This window comes from Orcinus orca, chromosome X (genome assembly GCF_937001465.1).
Source record: "Orcinus orca chromosome X, mOrcOrc1.1, whole genome shotgun sequence".
NCBI lineage: Eukaryota > Metazoa > Chordata > Mammalia > Artiodactyla > Delphinidae > Orcinus > Orcinus orca.
The window spans coordinates 89,187,943-89,197,915 of record NC_064580.1 but is presented as its reverse complement, the minus strand read 5'-3'; positions in this window follow the sequence as shown (position 1 = coordinate 89,197,915).

The window sequence follows — 9,973 nt, the reverse complement described above, 5'->3', positions numbered from 1 at the left end:
CCCTTTTATTCTGAGCCATGTGGATGAAAGGCACTTGGTGCTGCAGCCAGGAGTCAGTGCTGTGATTCTGAGGTGGGAGAGCCAACTTCAGGACACTGGTCCACAAGAGACCTCCCAGGTCCATATAATATCAAATGGCAAAAATCTCCCAGATATCTCCATCTCAACACCAGCACCGAGCTTCACTCAATGACCAGCAAGCTACAGTGCTGGACACCCTATGCCAAACAACTAGCAAAACAGGAACACAACCACACCCATTAGCAGCAAGGCTGCCTAAAGTCATAATAAGTCCACAGAAACCCCAAAACACACCACCAGATGTGGACATGCCCAACAGAAATACAAGACCCAGCCTCATCCACCAGAACACAGGCACTAGCCCCCTCCACCAGGAAGCCTACACAACCCACTGAACTATCCTTAGCCACTGGGGGCAGACACCAAAAACAACGGGAGATACAAACCTGCAGACTGCAAAAAGGAGACCCCAAACACAGTAAGATAAGCAAAATGAGAAGACAGAAAAACACACAGCAGATGAAGGAGCAAGATAAAAACCCACCAGACCTAACAAATGAAGCAGAAATACGCAGTCTACCTGAAAAAGAATTCAGAATAATGATAGTAAAGATGATCCAAAATCTTGGAAATAGAATAGACAAAATGCAAGAAACATTTAACAAGGACCTAGAAGAACTAAAGATGAAACAAGCATGATGAACAACAAAATAAATGAAATTAAAAATACTCTAGATGGGATCAATAGCAGAATAACTGAGGCAGAAGAATGGATAAGTGACCTGGAAGATAAAATATTGGAAATAACTACTGCAGAGCAGAATAAAGAGTTTCTGCTGAAAGATCAGCTGTTAACCTTATGGGGATTTCCTTGTATGTTATTTGTTGTTTTTTCCCTTGCTGCTTTTAATATTTTTCCTTTGTATTTAATTTTTGATAGTTTGATTAATATGTGTCTTGGTGTGTTTCTCCTTGGATTTATCCTGTATGGGACTCTCTGTGCTTCCTGGACTTGATTAACTCTTTCTTTTCCCTTATTAGGGAAGTTTTCAACTATAACCTCTTGATACATCTTCTCAGTCCCTTTCTTTTTCTCTTCTTCTTCTGGAAACCCTATAATTCGAATGTTGGTGTGTTTAATATTGTCCCAGAGGTCTCTGAGACTGTCCTCAGTTCTTTTCATTCTTTTTTCTTTATTCTGCTCTGCAGTAGTTATTTCCACTATTTTATCTTCCAGGTCACTTATCCGTTATTATGCCTCAGTTATTCTGCTATTGATCCCATCTAGAGTATTTTTCATTTCATTTATTGTGTTGCTCATCGTTGTTTGTTTCATGTTTAGTTCTTCTAGGTCCTTGTTAAATGTTACTTGCATTTTGTCTATTCTATTTCCAAAATTTTGTATCACCTTTACTATCATTATTCTGAATTGTTTTTCAGGTAGACTGCCTATTTCCTCTTCATTTGTTAGGTCTGGTGGGTTTTAATCTTGCTCCTTCATCTGCTGTATGTTTTTCTATCTTCTCATTTTGCTTATCTTACTGTGTTTGGGGTCTCCTTTTTGCAGGCTGCAGGTTCGTATTTCCCGTTGTTTTTGGTGTCTGTCCCCAGTGGCTAAGGTTGCTTCAGTGGGTTGTGTAGGCTTCCTGGTGGAGGAAACTAGTGCCTGTGTTCTGGTGGATGAGGCTGGATCTTGTCTTTCTGGTGGGCATGTCCACATCTGGTGGTGTGTTTTGGGGTGTCTGTGGACTTATTATGATTTTAGGGAGCCTCTCTGCTAATGGGTGGGTTTGTGTTCCTGTCTTGCTTTTTGTTTGGCATAGGGTGTCCAGCACTGTAGCTTGCTGGTCATTGAGTGAAGCTCGGTGCTGGTGTTGAGATGGAGATCTCTGGGAGATTTTTGCCATTTGATATTATGTGGAGCTGGGAGGTCTCTTTTGGACCAGTGTCCTGAAGTTGACTCTCCTACCTCAGAGGCACAGGACTGACTCCTGCCTGCAGCACCAAGATCCTTTCATCCACACCACTCAGAATAAAAGGGAGAAAAATTAGAAAGAAAGAAAGAAAGAAAGAAAGAAAGAAAGAAAGAAAGAAAGAAAGAAAGAAAGGAAGGAAGGAAGGAAGAAAGAAGGGAGGGAGGGAGGGAAGGAGGGAGGGAGGGAGGAAGGAAAGAAGGAGGGAAGGAAGGAAAAAAGAAAGAAAGAAGATAATTAAAATATAATAAAGTAAGATAAAATATAATAAAGTTATTAAAATATAATAATTATTAAGAGAAAAAGAAAACGGATGGATAGAACTCTAGGACAAATGTTGGAAGCAAAGCTCTACAGACAAAATCTCACACAGAAGCATACACATACACACTCACAAAAAGAGGAAAAGGGGAAAACATCATAAGTCTTGCTCTCAAAGTCCACCTCCACAATTTGGGATGATTCGTTGTCTAAAGGAGGGAAGGAAGGAAAGAAAGAATGAAGATAAAGTACAATAAAATGAAGTCATTAAAATAAAAAGTAATTATTAAGAAAAAAATTAAAAAACAAAACAGATGGAGAGAACCCTCGGACAAATGGTGGAAGCAAATCTATACAGACAAAATCTCACACAGAAACATATACATACACACTCACAAAAAGAGGAAAAGGGGAAGAAATCTTAAATCTTGCTTTCAAAGTCCACCTCCTTAATTTGGGATGATTTGTTGTCTATTCATGTATTCCACAGATGCTGGGTACATCACATTGATTGTGGAGCTTTAATTCGCTGCTTCTGAGGCTGCTGGGAGAGATTTCCTTTTCTCTTCTTTGTTCTCACAGCTCCCAGGGGCTCAGCTTTGGATTTGGCCCCACCTCTGCGTGTAGGTCACTGGAGGGCGTATGTTCTTCGCTCAGACAGGACGGGGTTAAAGGAGCCACTGATTCCGGGGCTCTGCCTCACTCAGGCCGGGCAGAGGCAGGGGCACGGAGTGCGGGGTGAGCCTGCAGTGGCAGAGGCCGGTGTGATGTTGCACCAGCCTGAGGCACGCCGTGCGTTCTCCCGGGGGAGTTGTCCCTGGATCCCGGGACCGTGGCAGTGGCGGGCTGCACAGGCTGCCTGCAAGGGGTGTGTGGGTAGTGACCTGTGCTCGCACAGAGGCTTCTTGGTGGTGGCAGCAGCAGCCTTAGCATCTCATGCCTGTCTCTGGGATCTGCGCTTTTAGCCGTGCCTCGCGCCCGTCTCTGGAGCTTCTTTAAGCAGCGTTCTTAATCCCCTCTCCTCGCGCACCAGGAAACAAAGAGGGAAGAAAAAGTCTCTTGTCTCTTCAGCAGGTCCAGACTTTCCCCCGGACTCCCTCCCCACCAGCCGTGGCACACTAGTCCCCTGCAGGCTGTGTTCACACTGCCAACCCCAGTTCTCTCCCTGTGCTCCGACCGAAGCCCAAGCCTCAGCTACCAGCCCTGCCCGCCCCAGATGGGGAGCAGACAAGACTCTTGGTCTGGTGAGTGCCGGTCAGCACTGATCCTCTGTGCGGGAATCTCTCCGCTTTGCCCCCCACACTGCTGTTGCTGTGCTCTCCTCCCCGGCTCCGAAGCTTTCCCTCACCACCACCCACAGTCTCTGCCCGCGAAGGGGCTTCCTACTGTGTGGAAACCTTTCCTCCTTCACAGCTCCGTCCCACTGGTGCAGGTCCCGTCTCTATCCTTTTGTCTCTGTTTATTCTTTTCTCTTTTGCCCTACCCAGGTACGTGGAGGGTTTCTTGCCTTTTGGGAGGTCTGAGGTCTTCTGCCAGCCTTCAGTAGGTGTTCTGTAGGAGTTGTTCCACGTGTAGATGTATTTCTGGTGCATTTGTGGGGAGGAAGGTGATCGCATCTTACTCTTCTGCCATCTTCCCCTGGGCTACTGTCCTCAATTCTTTTCATTCTTTTTTCTTTATTCTGCTCTGCAGTAGTTTTTTCCACTATTTTATCTTCCAGGTCACTTATCCGTTCTTTTGCCTCAGTTATTCTGCTATTGTTCCCTTCCAGAGAATTTTTAATTTCATTTATTGTGTTGTTCATGATTGTTTGTTTGCTCTTTAGTTCTTCTAGGTCCTTGTTAAATGTTTCTTGTATTTTCTCCATTCTATTTCCACGATTTTGGATCTTCTTTACTATCATTATTCTGAATTCTCTTTCAGGTAGACTGCCTGTTTCCTCTTCATTTGTTAGTTCTGGTGGGTTTTTACCTTGCTCCTTTATCTGCTGTGTGTTTCTTTGTCTTGTCATTTTGCTTAACTTACTGTGTTTGGGGTCTGCTTTCACAGGCTGCAGGTTCGTAGTTCCCATTGTTTTTGGTGTCTGCCCCCAGTGGCTAAGGTTGGTTCAGTGAGTTGTGTAGGTTTCCTGGTGGAGGGGACTATTGCCAGTGTTCTGATGGATGAAGATGGATCTTTTCTTTCTGGTCGGCAGGTCCCTGTTTGGCGGTGTGTTTTGGGGTGTCTGTGACCTTCTTATTATTTTAGGCCACCTCTCTAGTAATGGGGGGGATTGCATTCCTGTACTCCCTTTCCTTTTTTGAAGTATATAATATAGTATTATTACCTATAGGTACTTTGATAAGATCAGAGGCAGTGACTGGTCAGCAAGGTCCCTGGTTTTCCAGAACCACTATGTTTCCCCAAGTCAGAGAGTTCATTTTTAAGCCAAGGTGGCCCCATACTGAGACAACAGTGGGATTCTGGATCAGAGGACAAGTGTCCCAAATGTAGCCAGTGTCAATCCTCTGGCATTATGAGTTATAGAGGTCATACTTTTTCAAGGGCTGAAGCTGACATCTCTATAGTGTTGGTGCTATAGGGGCATCATTTCAAAGTTCTTTTGGTGGAGTCCACAGGAATCTCCTAGGCTTCTTGCCTTTTAATTGGCTCACCACAATTAGGGGGACTATCTTGTCACATCTAACGTGGTGTGGTTTATTGATGGGCTTTCCTGCATAGCATTTTATCCAATTGAATTATTATGTTCACCCAAGACCTCATTTGAATGTGGGGCCTATATATGAGACCCATCCTATCACTAAGAGTCATTCTCTTTTTTCCAAGGCACTGGAAAGATATTACCAACATGCCTGAGCTTTCTACTAACTTTTCTGTTTAGCAATAAATGTTCCAAGAAAGCTACCTCTAAAACCCAGTAAAAGAGAAAAAAGTGAATGAGATGCTGAGTTACTCCACCTATGTCTACAAGATTCCGAAGCATGTTTGCTTTGACATTGGCATTTCATCAAAGGCCATGAACATCATGAATTCTTTCCTTTACTACATACTCAAGTGCGTCTCAGACAAGGCCTCCTACCTTGCCTGTAGCACAAGTTGCACAAATGTCAACTCCAGGGAGATATAAACAGCCTTGTGCCTGCTACCCATAAAGGTGGTTGATTACACTGGGTCTGAAGATACCAAGGCCATCACCAAGTACATCAGCCACAGACTTACTGCCCTCAGGAGGATTTGAGTAACGAACACCAAAGGCTTTTTTCAGCTTCACATATTTTTTTAAAAAATAGTAATAACTATAGCCCAGTAAATTTGGATCTATTTTAATTTTTGGTCTTGTGGCATTATGCTGATTTTAAGATGTCATTCTTATAATGAGCTAAATATTATCTGATCTCAAGTTTAATGTATCTGTAGTGAAATTTGTTCAGAAGAAAATAGTGGATTGTGTCCAATAATATTCCATTTTACTGCTTTAGTAAAAGGGCAGTTCTGGCAGTTATTTTTCTAGGTAAGCCTTTAAGGGGTTCTGTAAGGTCAAAACTATTTTTCATAATGATGTTATTGTTTTTCCACACCCATCCTTCCATGGGTATACAGTGGAATTTCCAGAAGTGTATTATGTGTGTGATGTCAAATAAGTCAAAATCAAACAGAAAAACAGACATCTCAAGTTAATGATTTTACTGCTTTTCTATGTATGGGAAGATGCAAGAATCTGGGCCCATTGAAATTATTCCTTAGATATGCATCTTAACTATCTAGGGCCAGTATCCAGAGCACAGAATGTTTCATTTTCTCCATCCTGAATTCCCCTCCGGGCACACCTGTAGGGGGCGGTTGCAAGTGGCTGATGGCTTGATGGCTGATAACTTTTGTTGTTTACTGGAATGGTAGGCAGCAATTTTTGTCCACACATTTTTTATATGAACTTGCATTTTAGGTTATCATGTAATTAGTTTGCCAGACTTAGCAAATAAAAATACAGAATGCCCAGTGAAATTTGAACTTCAGATAAACGATGAATAATTTTTTAGCATTAGTACGTTGCATGCAATATTTGGGCTAAATATTGTTACTGAACAAAATTGGGTCTGCTCACCCACGGGCAATAAAGCCAATCTGCTGACACTGGGTTGTGGTGAAACAAAGTGCCGCATTTATTGCAAGGCAGGAGTCCAGGGCAGCTAATGTTCAAAAAAACCTGAACTCCTTGATGGGTTTCAGGGAAGCATTTTTAAAGGCCAGGTGAGGGAGGGGAGTTGCAAGGTATGTGATCAGCTCATGCACAATGATCTGATTTGTTGATGGTGAGGTAAAAGGAAGGTGTCACAGGGGTTAACATTATCAATCCTCAGGCTCCAGTAGGTCTGGGAGCAATGTGCTCACAATCATCAAGTAGTTAATGTCTTCCATTTGGTGGGGTTTTAGCATCTGTAAAACAACTCGGGAAATGTGCAGCAGATACTGTTATCTAGGAGCTAAAGATTCTGTGACTGCCATATGACTGATTTACTGTTAAAATTCCTACCAGTCCTCCTGGACCAACTGCTACTTTTGTTTTTATATGGTCACATCCTTTCAGTCATTCATTCTTGAGCCAGGTTTTTGTTACTCAGGGTAAGTGTGGGAGACTACAGCTTTTCTATCTACAAACAAGAGAAAAGCAGAGGATATTGAAGGCGGGGTCTGTCTTGCGAAGGCCCCATAGGGTCACGCTCGGTTACATTTTCAGTTGATCCACTTGCACTGCAACTAAGTAAATAGCTGGAATTTTTTTTTTTGTCCTTCAGCGGTCAAACCTTTTTAAACTTCACTTTCCTAATGTTTTGTATACTCTCAAATAGTAATGCTAGTGTAAAATTTTCTTGTCACATTGACTCTAAGAGTGATGACATTAGCATTACTTCAGCAAACATGATATTGGGCTTTTTTGAGGTCTAACAGTTCAAAATAACATTTTTATATTTCTAAGCATCGTAGGTACTATAAAAAAACATCAAATATTAACACATGCCCTTTTAGTAATGTTTAAGATGAAATTTTTTTATCTTTTACTTTATTCAAATAAATTACACTTATGGTATTCCAATATAAAATCATCCTAGCATTCTTGGAATGAAATCCCTTATTAGGAGGCACTTGAAGAAATGGAGGTATATTGTGATTTGCATGCTAAATGGATGACGTCATTTAAGCCTGCCATACAATCAGAGGTATCTTGGAAGTTGCAAGTTTGTCTGACATCTGCCATTGCTTTTTTTTTCCTAATTTAAAAAATTTTTTAAATGTCTTTATTGGAGTATAACTGCTCTACAATGGTGTGTTAGTTTCTGCTTTATAACAAAGTGAATCACACATACATGAGGATACATATATCCCCATATCTCCTCCCTCTTGCATCTCCCTCCCACCCACCCTATCCTATCCCTCTAGGTGGTTACAAAGCACCCAGCTGATCTCTCTGTGCTATGCCGCTGCTTCCCACTAGCTATCCATTTTATATTTGGTAGTGTATATATGTCCCTGCCACTTTCTCACTTCGTCCCAGCTTACCCTTCCCCCTCCCCGTGTTCTCAAGTTCATTCCCTACGTCTGCGTCTGTATTCCTGTCCTGCCCCTAGGTTCTTCAGAACCATATATATATTTTTAGATTCCATATATATGTGTTAGCATACGGTATTTCTTTTTCTCTATCTGAATTACTTCACTCTGTATGACAGACTCTAGGTCCATCCACCTCACTACAAATAACTCAGTTTCGCTTCTTTTCATGGCTGAGTAACATTCCATTGTATATATGTGCCACATCTTCTTTATCCATTCTTCTGCCGATGGACACGTAGGTTGCTTCCATGTCCTGGCCATGTAAATAGTGCTGCAATGAACATTGCGGTACATGACTCTTTTTGAATTATGGTTTTCTCAGGGTATATGCCCTGTAGTGAGATTGCTGGGCTGTATGCTAGTTCTATATTTAGTGTTTTTAAGAAACCTCCATACTGTTCTCCATAGTGGCTGTATCAATTTACTTTCCCACCAAAAGTGCAAAAGGGTTCCCTTTTCCCGACACCCTTTCCAGCATTTATTGTTTCTCGATTTTTGAGGATGGCCATTTTGACTGGTGTGAGGTGATGCCTCATGGCAGTTTTGATTTGCAATTTTCTAATGATTAGTGCTATTGAGCCTCCTTTCATGTGTTTGTTGGCAATCTGTATATCTTCTTTGGAGAAATGTCTATTTAGGTGTTCTGCCCATTTTTGGATTGGGTTGTTTGTTTTTTTGATATTAAGCTGCATGAGCTGCTTGTAAATTTTGGAGATTAATCCTTTGTCAGTTGCTTCATTTGCAAATATATTCTCCCATTCTATGGGCTGTATTTTCGTCTTGTTTATCATTTCCTTTTCTGTGCAAAAGCTTTTAAGTTTCATTAGGTCCCATTTGTTTATTTTTGTTTTTATTTCCATTTCTGTAGGAGGTCAGTCAAAAAGGATCTTGCTGAGATTTATGTCACAGAGCATTCTTCCTATGTTTTCCTCTAAGAGTTTTATAGTGTCTGGCCTTATATTTAGGTCTTTAATCCATTTTGAGTTTATTTTTGTGTATGGTGTTAGGGAGTGTTCTAATTTCATTCTTTTACATGTAGCTGTTCAGTTTTCCCAGCACCACTTGTCGAAGGGACTGTCTTTTTCTCCATTGTATATCCTTACCTCCTTTGTCATAGATTAGTTAACCATAGGGGCATGGGTTTATCTCTGGGCTTTCTATCCTGTTCCATTAATCTATATTTCTGTTTTTGTGCCAGTACCATACTGTCTTGATTACTGTAGTACTGTAGCTTTGTAGTATAGTCTGAAGTCTGGGAGCCTGATTCCTCCAGCTCCGTTTTTCTTTCTCAGGATTGCTTCGGCTATTCAGGGTCTTTTGTGTTTCCATACAAACTGAGATTTTTTGTTCTAGTTCTGTGAAAAATGCAAGTGGTAGTTTCATAGGGATTGCATTGAATCTGTAGATTGTTTTGTGTACTATACTCATTTTCACAATGTTGATTCTTCCAATCCAAGGACATGGTATATCTCTCCATCTCTTTGTATCATCTTTAATTTCATTCATCAGTGTCTTATAGTTTTCTGTGTACAGGTCTTTTGTCTCCTTAGGTACATTTATTCCTAGGTATTTTATTCTTTTATGTTGCAATGGTAAATGGGAGTGTTTCCTTAATTTCACTTTCAGATTTTTCATCATTAGTGTATAAGAATGCAAGAGATTTCTGTGCATTAATTTTCTATCCTGTTACTCTACCAAATTCATTGATTAGCTCTAGTAGTTTTCTGGTAGCATCTTTAGGATTCTCTATGTATAGTATCATGTCATCTGCAAACAGTGACAGCTTTACTTCTTCTTTCCAACTTGGATTCCTTTTATTTCTTTTTCTTCTCTGATTACTGTGGCTAAAACTTCCAAAACTATGTTGAATAATAGTGGTGAGAGTGGGCAACCTTGTCTTGTTTCTGATCTTAGAGGAAATGGTTCAATTTTTCACCATTGACAATGAGGTTGGCTGTGGTTTTGTCATATATGGCCTTTATTATGTTGAGGTAAGTTCCCTCTATGCCTAATTTCTGGAGGGTTTTTATCATAAATGGGTGTTGAATTTTTTCGAAAGCTTCTCCTGCATCTATTGAGATGATCATATGGTTTTCCTCCTTCAATTTATT